This window comes from Podarcis gaigeae, assembly GCF_964106915.1.
Source record: "Podarcis gaigeae genome assembly, chromosome: 6".
Lineage (NCBI taxonomy): Eukaryota > Metazoa > Chordata > Lepidosauria > Squamata > Lacertidae > Podarcis > Podarcis gaigeae.
The window spans coordinates 90,354,071-90,368,135 of NC_139682.1; the positions used below are offsets into that span (position 1 = coordinate 90,354,071).

Genomic DNA, 14,065 nt, shown 5'->3' on the forward strand with positions numbered 1-14,065 from the left:
CTTCATTGCTAGCTGCCTCGAGCTCTCTGAAAGCAAGGCTGGTTTAAGTGTTTTAAATAAGTATGTTGTTCTCTGACTTAAGTTGTACTTAGACCAGATCCATTGAAACCTGTGGTTTCAGTTGGTCATGATTAACTTTAATCCATTGGTTTATTCTGCGTATGACTTGGGTGGATTCTCCTCATAATATAAAATCATCTGCTCAGCTGAGAGCTGTAGCTACTGCAAGGAGACTAATGTTACATTGTGCTCCTCTGTTTTTTCTTTTTGTTGGATATGTTAAGTTTAGCCCTTTGTTCTTTGTTTGCAAATATTTGCATCCATATACAAAAGAAGTATATGGGACGTGGGTGGCGCTGTGAGTTAAACCACAGAGCCTAGGACTTGCCAATCAGAAGCTCGGCAGTTCGAATTCCCGTGACGGGGTGAGCTCCTGTTGCTCGGTCCCAGCTCCTGCCAACCTAGCAGTTCGAAAGCACATCAAAGTGCAAGTAGATAAATAGGTACCGCTCTGGCAGGAAGCTAAACGGCGTTTCTGTGTGCTGCTCTGGTTTGCCAGAAGCGGCTTAGTCATGCTGGCCACATGACCTGGAAGCTGTACGCCAGCTCCCTCGGCCAATAAAACGAGATGAGCGCCGCAACCCTAGAGTCGGTCACGACTGGACCTAATGGTCAGGGGTCCCTTTACCTTTACTACAAAAGAAGTAGCTCAAATGTGTCACTGTAGCTCCATTTCCCAGAGCCAGAACTCTGGAAGTTTCGTCCAAGTTGTTGATTCCTTATGGAATCGACAAAATAAATTACAGGTGGTGACCATTTTAGGCGTGTCCAATTGACGTGTGATCTCCAGTGAGCGGGTCCGTTTGGACTTGGAAGAAGGTAGATCAGGGACGGAGTGGGGTGGAGCAGAACAGAATAGGGGCACAACAGGGTGTGGTTGGTCACTGCCTGTATTCAGACTATAAATATGGACACATTTATAGGCTGGCATGAAAAATGTACATTTTTTTTGGAAATTTATTTATTTGGTTTTTCAGATTAAAATTTTACAGTCGTATATTGAACATAGGTAATAAAAACAAGATTCCAAGGAATCTCCTAGACTTACATCCTCCCCTTTATGGGCCCTATTTTTTACTCATTTCCTCCTGCATCTTTTATGATGATCCAAATCTTTTACATCTCCATTATATCCAAATTTCACTATGAAATTACAAGTGATATTCCAATCCTACTAACAAGTCTAACTGTTTACAATCGTCTTTAAGATAAGTTAATCCCCCCCCCCCCAATTCGTTATTACAATTTTGGTCTTCCTGGTTTCTGATTCTTCCGGTCATTTTTGCCATTTGGGCATAGTCCATCAACTTCATCTGCCATTCTTCTCTGGTAGGGACTTTATCTTCTTTCCATCTCTGGGCCAATAACATCCGTGTAGCCATGGTCACATACATAAATAGTCTTTTCTGCTCCCTTGGAATTTTGGCACCTAGAGTTCCTAAAAGGAAGGCTTCGGGTTTTTTAAGAAAAGGTTATTTTTTTAAAAAAAACAACCCCAACTCATTATACAGTGGTACCTCGGGTTAAGAACTTAATTCGTTCCAGAGGTCCGTTCTTAACCTGAAACTGTCCTTAACCTGAGGTACCACTTTATCTAATGGGGCCTCCCGCTGCCACTGCACCACTACCATGCAATTTCTGTTCTCATCCTGGAGCAAAGTTCTTAACCTGAGGTACTATTTCTGGGTTAGCGGAGTCTGAAACCTGAAGTGTCTGTAACCCGAGGTACCACTGTATATCATTTCCTAAAATGGGGAAAAAATTACATTTTGGGGAAAATGTACATGCTTGGTGTGACACTCTTTTGTGCTTGTATGGCCTGCTACAGTGGTGCCTCAGGTTAAGAACTTAATTCGTTCTGGAGGTCTGTTCTTAACCTGAAACTGTTCTTAACCTGAAGCACCACTTTATCTAATGGGGCCTCCCACCGCTGCCGTGCCGCCGGAGCACGATTTCTGTTCTTATCCTGAAGCAAACATCTTAACCCGAGGTACTATTTCTGGGTTAGCGGAGTCTGTAACCTGAAGCGTATGTAACCTGAGGTACCACTGTAGTATTGTTCCTGGGGCAGTGTGCAGAAGGAAACATGACAGCCTCCACTGGCAATCTCTACTACTTCTTCCCACAATGCTTCAAGACCATTGGCAATGTTGTGTTATTCCCAGTGAGCATGAGGTGGTGAGGAAGTTGCAGAAGTCTAGTTAGCACCTACTCTGCTGCCCAGTAGTGATGTATGGAAGTGAAAGCTGGACCATAAAGAAGGCTGATCGCCGAAGAATTGAATTATGGTGCTGGAGGAGACTCTTGAGAGTCCCATGGACTGCAAGAAGATCAAACCTATCCTTTCTGAAGGAAATCAGCCCTGAGTGCTCACTGGAAGGACAGATCCTGAAGCTGAGGCTCCAATACTTTGGCCACCTCATGAGAAGAGAAGACTCCCTGGAAAAGACCCTGATGTTGGGAAAGATGGAGGGCACAAAGAGAAGGGGACGACAGAGGACGAGATGGTTGGATAGTGTTCTCGAAGCTACCAGCATGAGTTTGACCAAACTGCGGGAGGCAGTGGAAGACAGAAGTGCCTGGCATGCTCTGGTCCATGGGGTCACGAAGAGTCGGACATGACTAAACGACTAAACAACAACTGCTAACACCGCTTTTGGGGAAGGTCACTAAAAAGAAATGAAACTGGTGCAGCTGATGCTACGATATATTTTGCATTGAAGAGCACATGAGGGGGTTGTATAGGCCTATCTTTCACTACCACATGTGCCTCAGAAAAGCCCCACTGACCAGCATATTCAAGTTCCATGTTCAGAGGCCCTATGCATATCCATTTTTTTTTGTGTGTGTGTAACTCCTTGACACAGTTACTGAATGAGTGTGGCCCCTTTGTGCCTGTGATGACTGTGGGGGGTTGTGTGTACCTGTGAATAGCACTCAAGAGATTTCTAGTTTGGCTTCTTCTCTGTGACATGAGGGCAGCTGGGCCAGTCGCTAGCATACAGTTTTATCATAATCAGCACCACAGAACTGCACACTCCTTTCTCCATTATGGTATAGAATGATTTTACAGTGGTACCTTAGTAGTTGAACTGCTACATAGATCAAGCATAACATCTTGCAATCAGATGTAAGCTTTTTACCTACTTAGGTTTATTGCGGTTCTCTCGCTTTCATTTTTTCAAACATTTGCGCAATAACCTAAAATATTTATCAAATATCAACCTCAGAAATCAAATACCTTGTTTCATAAGTTGACTTCCCACCCTCATTTCCACAGTGTTTTTATCCAAACCTTTTCTACTGCATTAAATCTTTATCTATAACAAAAAAAATTTATCTATTGCAATTATTTTTTTCATTCTCCTTCTGCTGCTTTTATCTCAAATCCTGCCTGTGATTTCATTTGGCTGTAATATTTTTTAATTACTTCATCATTTTGCTCTCTTAATTTTCACTTTCAAAAGCCACACTTCCTTTGTTGAAACCTGCTCACCTTTATTTCTGTGCATATAATATCTCTTACTGCATTTTAAGACATTTATGTACTTGCTTAATTATTCACATTTCAACATGGTGGTTGCCTAATTGGTTTCTTAGCCAACAAGCTAGGCAGGTCTTAGCTGAACCCAAATACCTTGAGCAGAACAAAATTTAAAGCTGCTCTGCATCTTAAAGCATATGAAGAAACCTTCTCAGACTTGCTTGTTTCCAGCACATATTTTTAGGTGGATAAACGAGGTGTATAAATGCCAGCAATCTCTATTTTCCAAGATTTTCAAAAATTGGCAGGTATTGTGTGTTTAAACGTGCCAGGGATCTAAGTGTCTCTGTGTAAAAGGTGCATATTGAGTTGCATTTTAAGATTTTGCCTAGGGTGCCAAAATACTACCAGTTGCCCCAGGGAATTTAATAACAGGTCTGGGCCCATGCCAAGGGCTGGAATTTATTGCCCTGTGGCTCCTCAGTTCCTGTTGCTGCAGTCAGTAATAAACACTACATAGTGCTGATGGTAGAAGCAGCCAAGAGCAAGTTGAAGCCAGCTCTCCCGTATTTCTTGGGAGATTTTTGCAGCAGCAATAAGCCCTTGTTAGCTTCCTCTGTGGTCTAAAGCACTGAGCTTGGGCTTGCCGATCAGAAGGTTGGCGGTTCGAATCCCCGCGACAGGGTGAGCTCCCGTTGCTCGGTCCCAGCTCCTGCCAACCTAGCAGTTCGAAAGCATGTCAAAGTGCAAGTAGATAAATAGGTACTGCTCCGGCGGGAAGGTAAACAGCGTTTCCGTGCGCTGCTCTGGTTCGCCAGAAGCGGCTTAGTCATGCTGGCCACATGACCCGGAAGCTGTACGCCGGCTCCCTCGGCTAATAGAGTGAGATGAGCGCCGCAACTCCAGAGTCGGCCACGACTGGACCTAATGGTCAGGGGTCCCTTTACCTTTACCTAGCTTCCTCTTCTAACTAAAGAATGAAAAAGTGAATGCTGGATTGCTCATCATTTGCCAGATTTAAAGGTGGCGGCCTTATTCTAGCTGTCTGTTATAACAACCCAGCCCCTTGTAAGCTTCAATAGCTGGGGCTCTTCTCATCCCAGAGGTATGTGTCATTCTTGGATTACACAATTTATGGACCATTTCCCTACAAAACGTAACCATGATTCAGCCTTGAGGTTAAAGCTTGTGTCTGTCGGGTAGGGTGGGGGAAGCCCCCTGTCACCATTTTTAGTAGATTTCCCTGCAGATGTGATTCCTAGCACGATGCGATTTTTGGAGAGGAGTCAGCAAGTCAGCCTTTTACAGGTTTTAAAAACAAGGCAGCAGATAAACTTCCACATGTTACCGATTTCTTCCGGTTCTCTTTTTGTGGGGGAGGAAAGGAAGAGGAATCTGGATCAAGTTTTTACGTGTTTTGTGAAGCTTACCGTTGCGGACTTTGAGGAAACAGAATGCTGTCGTTTGTAGAGCAGAGACAAAAGTGAAATTAGCATTAACAAAACGTTGGGCCAAAGCTTGAATTTTAGCATTTTTGATTTGTCCTGTGTGATAAGAATTTTAAAGTCTTAGATATACAGTATAATAAATGTTCATAAACGTACCAACCAAGCATGTACATAGATCAGCACAGGAAGACCGACCTGAAACCATTTTTGATTCCCAAACTGACCAAATATTTTCTCTGCAAGGTCAAAGGAAAATGGAAAAGCCTCCCCATTGTCTTTTCCTTCACAAATCCTGCCTTAAGGGTATGTCTGTCTGTGTTTGAATAGGGTGAGCCTGTGACCTGGCTCAGGAACTAAGTACTTATCATTACAAAAGACTGGCCAGGCTCCCCTGGGTATCCAATCAAGTGAGCATTAATAGGTAACCCGTCAGACGAGATAAACAAGAAACTCAGATTTCTGCTGTAGACCACCTTTTCTGTGATGTAGGTATGATGTATCTGGGGGGTGGTGGTCTTGGGTTACGCCCCTTCTATGATGTATGGAGGGGTGGTCTGGAGCTCCAGGGCAGGGAATTTAAAATGTCTATATAAGGCCTTGCGCACTGTTGTTCGAGGTCCTCCTCCTTTCCTGCGTGTGAGGGGGTTTGCGGCATCTGGGAACCGATTTGTTCATCAGCTAAGCTGTTTGGGAACCAAGGTACCACTGTAGTCATAAACAATATGTAATAAACGAAAATCTGCCCTTATTCTCTTATGGGGGACACAAGAGCCCTTATAGAGTCTTTTGCAGGTTCTCCATCAGTTGGAGAAAGTAGCAGAGAATATTGAGAAGCAAAGCAGCTAGTAAGCCTGATCTTTATTGAACTGTTGCAACAGGGTGCCCCCTTCACACGCAGGAGAGAGGAGGAGGACCCCAAACCAAGGTGTGCCCACCCTTATATAGACATTTTAAATTGTCCGATCCAGAGTCCAAGACCACCCCCAGAAACATCATACATACATCACAGAAGGGGTGTAGCTCAAGACCACCCCCTATCATACCTACATCACAGAAAGGGCGGTCTACAACAGAAATCTGAGTGTGTTGTTTACCTCCTGTCTGGCAGGTTACCTCTTAATGCTTACTTGATTGGATACCCAGGGGAGCCTGGCCCATCTTTTGTAATGATAAATACTTAGTTTGTGAGCCAGGTCACAGGTTCACCCTATTCATACACAGACATACCCTTAAGAAAGGATTTGTGAATGAAAAGACAATGGGGAGGCTTTTCCATTTCCCTTCAACCTTGCAGAGGAAACATTTGGTCAGTTTGGGAGTAAAAATAGTTTCAGGGCTGTTTTCCTGTGCTGCTTCAGACATGTGGTTTATATATTTATGTACGTGTTTGCTTGGTACATTTATTATATATATATATATATATATACAAGACCTTAAGTTTTTTATTTCAAATAAATGAAACATTAAACAAAAATACAAAACCAAACTGAACAATTTCCACATATATCACAACAAAATCTAAAATAAAGATACAACAAACCACCAGCAGCAACAACTCTCACCCATCAACAACCCCCCCTCCCCATTGTGTCACTTTGCTTTGTCATTAGTGTCTCTTGGGAAGGCATAGATAGTTTGAGAAAGCAAGGAAGGACATGGCTGGCATATCTAGTCAGGGGATCTGTTTCATAGAGTGACCAAGGTTGGATAAATTAGGGGAAAGCACTTTAAAACCTTCAAGTACTTAATTGTGCAATACCCTATGCAGCAGAATGTGAGAAAGCTGGGTTTATTATCGAACCTCTTCAAGAGTTATCAGTTAGTCATTAGCTGTGGCTGCATGAGCCAGTCGGACTGGTTTGATTGCATTCCCAAAGGATGATGAAGACAAGTAGCCTTTAAGGATCATTGGAGTTCATTTTTAAAGAAGATTTTCAACAGGACTGGACGTCTGGCCCACCAAGCCAAGTGCAGCCCACCAGTTGTATTTGGTGGCCTGTTAGGTGTTTGGACTTGCCGATCGAAAGGTCGGCGGTTTGAATCCCTGCGGCGGGGTGCGCTCCCGCTGCTCGCTCCCAGCGCCTGCCAACCTAGCAGTTCGAAAGCACCTCCGGGTGCAAGTAGATAAATAGGGACCGCTTACCAGCGGGAAGGTAAACGGCGTTTCCGTGTGCGGCTCTGGCTCGCCAGAGCAGCGATGTCACGCTGGCCACGTGACCCGGAAGTGTCTCCGGACAGCGCTGGCCCCTGGCCTCTTGAGTGAGATGGGCGCACAACCCCAGAGTCTGGCAAGACTGGCCCGTACGGGCAGGGGTACCTTGACCTTGACCTTTACCTTTAGGTGTTTGGTACTCCCGTTTTGTTGGTCCAAGGTAAAGGAATAGGTATAACATGAGAATTCCTGGATGCCAAGATCCAGGGTTGATGCAAGCACTCTTTGGTGCGAGAATTTCAGCAGAGATTTAAAATCACAAGAGATGCAGAAAAGTAAAGTGTGGAAATATAAGCTGTTAGACCTTTAAACTATACCATTCAAAGCTCCTTCCAAAATTTCCCACTCCCCCAGCATAGAAAAAGACCACGTTTGGTGAGTTAAAAATGGGTTACTTACAAGCTCTCCAAAGGTCAGTTTCATCTGCGACAGAAAAGTTAGTTACAAAGTGGTGAAAGTTCCTAAATTACTGGTATAGGAACTCAAGAGTGGCTTGTGGTTGCCATATGGTCTGAGCTGGAGCAACCAGCTCAAATCTCTTTATATGTTCAGCTTCTCAGGTAGACAGAGGGTGAACAAAGACTTGATTACTTAGTTCCTCCCAAGGTGAGGGGAAGCGGACATTGCTAAGCCTGACAGGACAGTTTACTCTATTGTATTAACCCCTTCATGCATTGGTTAGAGTTAAGCATGTTGATTATATGAAGCTGTTTATCCAACACATTTAACTGCTAAGTGTGGAAGGAGATATTCCCTAAGATAGTCGGAACCCGGGGAGATGAGAGCTTTAAGACTGAAAGCAGTACTTGGTCTGGAAACCTGGTAACCAGTGCATATTTTTCAGAATACAGAAGATACGGGTACAATATGCTGACTCTAACCTGCCAATAGGCGAGGATTTTGTGCTAGCAGGACTTTTCCAACAATTTTCAAAGGCATTCTTATGTTGAGCACAGAGCTGTGCTGCAACCTGGGAAAGTTATTTGTTTGTTTGTTTTTGTTATTACATGTATAGCTCACCTATACTCCAATTTGCTAGACTGAGGGGCAGTGACTGGCTCACCATCACCCAGGGATCGGAACCTGGGTTTCCCAAGTCCTAGTCCAGGGCTCCTAACCACTATACCACACTGGATCTCATCACAGAATGAACAATGCTTTTTAAAAAATGTATTTTTATTAAAGATTTTCTTGATTTACAAAGGTATGTGCTATGCCTCTCTCTCGTATTTCCCCCCCATGTAACTTTTTTTTAAAAAACAAATCGGTTTCATTTGTTGAGACATTAGGAAGAATAGGGGGAAAGAGGTGGGGTAAGATGAGTGGGGTTGGGGTCGGGTGGTGATATTTCTATTTTATTTAATATATGTGGGGTTTTGTGTCAGCGTTGTTTGTGCAAGTTCTCTGCTGTTCACTTGTGTTCCTTTGGTGGTGAGAGAGGTTGGGGTTGGCCTAGGGTGCGGCTGTTCATTTGTGGTTGGCTGTGATGGTCTTTGTTTTCTTTGTTTTCTTTTTTGATTTTTTTTTATTTTCAATGCAGAATCATAACAAAAATTACAAACATTGAATCCAAAATAATACTATACAAACAAACAAAACCGGAACATACAAAATAAAAAAAACAGAAAAGAAAAGGGGGGGAAAAACAGAGGAAACAAAACAAAACAAAACAAAAACGAAAAAGCACACATCTACAGAAAAAAAAAATATCATTACGTACATAAACACAAATTGACTTCCTTCCTTTGTTCTAAATGGTCTTTGTTTCCATGTCTGAGTGGGGTGGGCGGGTGTTTTGGATCAGGTTAGCCATATTGATTTGTATGCTGTTGGTGGCTTTTTGTCATTTTCTTGTTGGGGCTGTGTATGTGATAAAGGGGAGCCATACCGGGGTGAAGGCATCTTCTTATATTTGTCCCAGTGTCAGTTTCAGTTTACAGTGGTAGCTCGGGTTAAGTACTTAATTCGTTCCAGAGATCTGTTCTTAACCTGAAATTGTTCTGAACCTGAAGCACCACTTTAGCTAATGGGGCCTCCTGCTGCCGCCGCGCCGCCGGAGCACGATTTCTGTTCTCATCCTGAAGCAAAGTTCTTAACCTGAAGCACTATTTCTGGGTTAGCGGAGTCTGTAACCTGAAGCGTATGTAACCTGAAGCATATGTAACCCGAGGTACCACTGTATTGGTTACCGTATTTTTCGCCCTATAGGGCGCACTGGCCCATAGGGCGCACCTCGGTTTTTTTGGGGGGAAATATATTATTTCCCCCCCCCCCCAGCCGTGGGGCGGAAGGTCAAGCTTCCCCCAACCCCAGCCCCCAGAACAGGCTTCTATCCGCAAGCCTGGAGAGCCCGGCGGCAACTCCCGCCAGGTTCGCAAGGCTTGCGGAGAGCTTCCTGAAGCCTGGAGAGCGAGAGGGGTCGTTGCGCACCGACCCCTCTCGCTCTCCAGGCTTCAGCGAAAGCCTGCATTCGCCCCATAGGACGCACACACATTTCCCCTTCATTTTTGGAGGGGGAAAACTGCGTCCTATAGGGCGAAAAATACGGTAATTTTTCTAGTAAGGCTGTTTCCCATACTATTTGGTACAGCATGAACAATGCTGGCCGAGTTTCTGTTTACCTGAAGCAGCTGTAGCTGGCACAGGTAGCCTGGGTTACAATAGGAGCAGTGTGGAATCCAGCAGTTGAAGCCACCAACCTGAATCTTACAGGCGAGTCTGACCCTCACCCATACCAGTCGCCAGCCAACGGGTCTACTGAGTAAAGTTCAATCCAGATAAATCAGAACTGATAGCAAAGCACTCATTAGACCAGTTGGCTGGGGATATGTCTAGTCTGGGTGGAGTCATACTCCCTTGAATGGTTCACCCATATCCAGTTCCAGGATTTCAGCTTATTCTTGAGAAGATGCCAGCAAGTTGCAATAATACTTCATAATAAATGACTACTATAAAGGGCATAGCCTTTGTTACTTTCCTTTCCCCCTTATTTAAGGAACAAACATTTAGAGCTACCTAATGGAAATGACACAAGCTTATTTTTTTAACAAATGTGCACTCTGACCAAGGGTATCACATCATACTTCAATAAAAGCAAATATACAACTTCAAAGTAATGCCATTGTTGAGTCACAATGAACGGAAGTTCTGAACGTTGCCTGACGTACGGAGCCCTTTCTTCCATTGTTGTATGAGAAAAGTATTTAACCTTCTTGTGGCTAATTATCGCTGACTTAACACCTTTGAACTGCAGAGTTTTACAACTTTTGTTTTCATTCTCATGGCAACCCTGTGAGATAAGTCACCGAGAGAGGTCAATCCTAGGTGGAAATTTGAACTGGACCCTGCACCACATACTATTGTACAGCCCATTGGTTCTGCACAATTGAAGAAAGTCATCCGGTGTCTGTTAATTGTCATTTAGTTTGGTCTCCCAAGGTGACAATGTATAAGTGTGAAACATATGATTAGCCAATTCTTTAAGAATTCATTGTGATTGTGTAGTTCTTTCATAACACCCTTATAGGGGGTGGCATACAGGGGATGAATAGCTCAGTTGCTAGAGCGTGAGACTTTTAATCTCAAGGTTGTGGGTTTGAGCTCCATGTTGGGCAAAATATTCCCGCATTGCAGAGGGTTGGACTAGATCAGTGTTTCCCAACCTTGTGCCTCCAGCTGTTTTGGAACTACAACTCCCATCATCCCTGACTAGCAAGACCAGTGGCAAGGGATGATGGGAATTGTAGTCCAAAAACAGCTGGAGGCACAAGGTTGGGAAACACTGGACTAGATAACCCTTATGGGCCATTCCAACTAAACAATTCTATGATTCTAGGGAGGTCTGTATACAGTGGTACCTCAGGTTAAGAACTTAATTCGTTCCGGAGGTCCGTTCTTAACCTGAAACTGTTCTTAACCTGAAGCACCACTTTAGCTAATGGGGCCTTCAGCTGCTGCCACGCCGCCGGAGCACGATTTCTGTTCTCATCCTGAAGCAAAGTTCTTAACCCAAGGTACTATTTCTGGGTTAGCGGAGTCTGTAACCTGAAGCGTATGTAACCTGAGGTACCACTGTATTTTATACAGCTTGCCTAATGCTTTTTCTCAGCTTTATGAGTGAAGCTATGGGAAACTTTTTTAGCATGTTGTAACAGCACAATCCTGTGCATGTTTACTTGGAGCTAAGTCCTTCAGTCTTCAGTGGCACTTGTTCATCAGCTGTAATTAAATATTGGTAGGTAAATCTAGGTAAAATGACTGGGATGTGATATGATATGATATGATGATATGATATGATGATATGATATGATATGTGAGGCAAAGGTCATTATCTCCAGCACCCAGAAATGTGTGTAGAAATGGCATAATATAAATATAATGGTCTGTTTTGTATAGCTCTTGATATTTCCTGAAATGTATGTTTGCACAATTTTGCATCTCGCCTTACTGCTTACACGGAAGATGTCTCCTTCTTTCCCCTTAATCTTTCCATTATTGTTTTGAGTGATGACTCTTTGCAACACCTCTGAACAAAGCTTTTGCTGTTCGGACACCAGGAAGTAAAGCTGCATACATGGTGTACCACTACAATTTGGTTTTGCTTTAACAATAAAAGTTTTAGAAGTATGGAAATACCAAAGCTACGTCAAGGACTGTTCAAAAGCACTGACAATTGGTATGGGGTTGTCCTAAGAACACAAGAAGGTGCCCTCTGTGGGTTCGACCAGGGTTTTTGGAAAGGAAAATTTAGAACTGCCCAGTGGTTATAATTCATGTGTAAAGTGTGTGATGATACAACACCTACGGATTTTCCTTGTGCGCATATACAGTGGTACCTTGGTTCCTGAACGGCTTAGTTGTCGGAACAAATCGGCTCCCGAACGCCACAGACCCAGAAGTAAGTGTTCCAGTTTGAGAATGTTTTTCAGAAGCTGAACGACGCAGCTTTCACTTGAGTGCAGGAAGCTCCTGCAGCCAATCAGAAGTTGCGCCTTGGTTTTCGAATTCTTTCGGGAGTCGAATGGACTCCTGGAACAGATTAAGTTTGAGAACCAAGGTACCACTGTACATGCTATCTTGCTTAGAGTTGCATTCCATGATAATTTAGAAGCCTACAAAGAGGGGGAGGAAATCCTCAAAAATGGGTCTGTGTGTCTCTGTGGGCTCTGGGACCAGCCTGACTTTCGACGGGTAAAGGTAAAGGTACCCCTGCCCGTACGGGCCAGTCTTGACAGACTCTGGGGTTGTGCGCCCATCTCACTCAAGAGGCCAGGGGCCAGCGCTGTCCGGAGACACTTCCGGGTCACGTGGCCAGCGTGACATCGCTGCTCTGGCGAGCCAGAGTCGCACACGGAAACGCCGTTTACCTTCCCGCTGGTAAGCGGTCCCTATTTATCTACTTGCACCCGGAGGTGCTTTCGAACTGCTAGGTTGGCAGGCGCTGGGAGCGAGCAGCGGGAGCGCACCCCGCCGCAGGGATTCGAACCGCCGACCTTTCGATCGGCAAGTCCTAGGCGCTGAGGCTTTAACCCACAGCGCCACCTGTGTCCCTACTGTTCCTACTGTGTCCCTACTGTGTTCGATGGGTAAGAAGTGATAAATCTAGATCTCCATTTTTCTTTTTGAAGCTCAAATTCAATAATTTTATGCTGTGGTGATACTTTCAGACATAAATGTTTCATGTAGCTTTGCCCCCGAAAGATTCCTCTTAAAAATGCCATGTTGGAGATTTTTGGCAATGCTGTCCTTATCATGACATCCCAGGAAAAGGCAGTCTGTGTTCTACAGTATAATTATTTGCTTCATATTATAAATATTGGTGAATGCTCTGTGGAGAATAGCAGTGTAGTCTGTGGGGAGTGCCTCTGGCAGGAAGATGGAAAAATGGATATGCTTCTTCAGGGTCTTTTCCCACATTTGTTCCCAACAGCTTTTTTGCATCACTTAATACAATATTTGCATGGCTTGAATTATGGAACTGTCCAAGTGTTCTTTTTGAACTGCTCATAAATATGGCCGGCACATCAGTAAACAAAAGCAGCTGCTGACATCCCATATGATTTCAGACTTCCTCAGCCTCAAAGCGAGCTGAGCACCGCAACCCCATAGTCGCCTTTGATTGGACTTAACCGTGCAGGGGTCCTTTACCTTTACCTTTTACACATAGATCTGTCACTGCTGTGAAATACTTGCAGGTATAGTGACTACCTATGAAAAACGGACAGCTGAATTTTCTGCATTTTATTCAGAGTAAGCCCCAATCAAATACAGTGGTACCTCAGGTTAAGTACTTAATTCGTTCCAGAGGTCCGTTCTTAACCTGAAACTGTTCTTAACCTGAAGCACCACTTTAGCTAATGGGGTCTCCTGCTGCTGCTGCACCGTCGGAGCACGATTTCTGTTCTCATCCTGAAGCGAAGTTCTTAACCCGAGGTACTATTTCTGGGTTAGCGGAGTCTGTAACCTGAAGCGTATGTAACTCGACGTACCACTGTACACTAGGGCTTCCTTCCTTCCTGCTATGCCTGCTTAATTTTACACGTGGAATTCCATAAATTTGAGGCACTGGAAAGAAATGCTGGAAGGCTCTTTCCACCTTAGTTGAACTGAACTTTGCAAAGCCCCCTCTCAACGAAGAGAGAAAAATGAGGTGCTGGAACACAAACCTGCCACCGGGACTTTTAAACTAGCAACCCGAAAGATGGCAGGTAAGGTTTCAGTCTGTAAGCCCAAACGATTGTTTTTGCTTGTCTTCCCTTAAAGCCAGCAGGAAGTTGGTCTGGCACAAGAGAGGTTTTTTTTGGTGGGTGGTGCATTAGGGGCACGGTATTATGTCTGGAGATTGGCTGCAGAAATAAAAAG

At 44.1% G+C, this 14,065-nt stretch overlaps 1 protein-coding gene across 1 annotated transcript in view; it reads left to right on the forward strand.

The window, feature by feature from the left end:
• PLA2G4A (phospholipase A2 group IVA) overlaps positions 1 to 14,065 on the forward strand; it is an 87,551-nt gene that overhangs the window by 19,025 nt on the left and 54,461 nt on the right. The window lies entirely within an intron of this gene.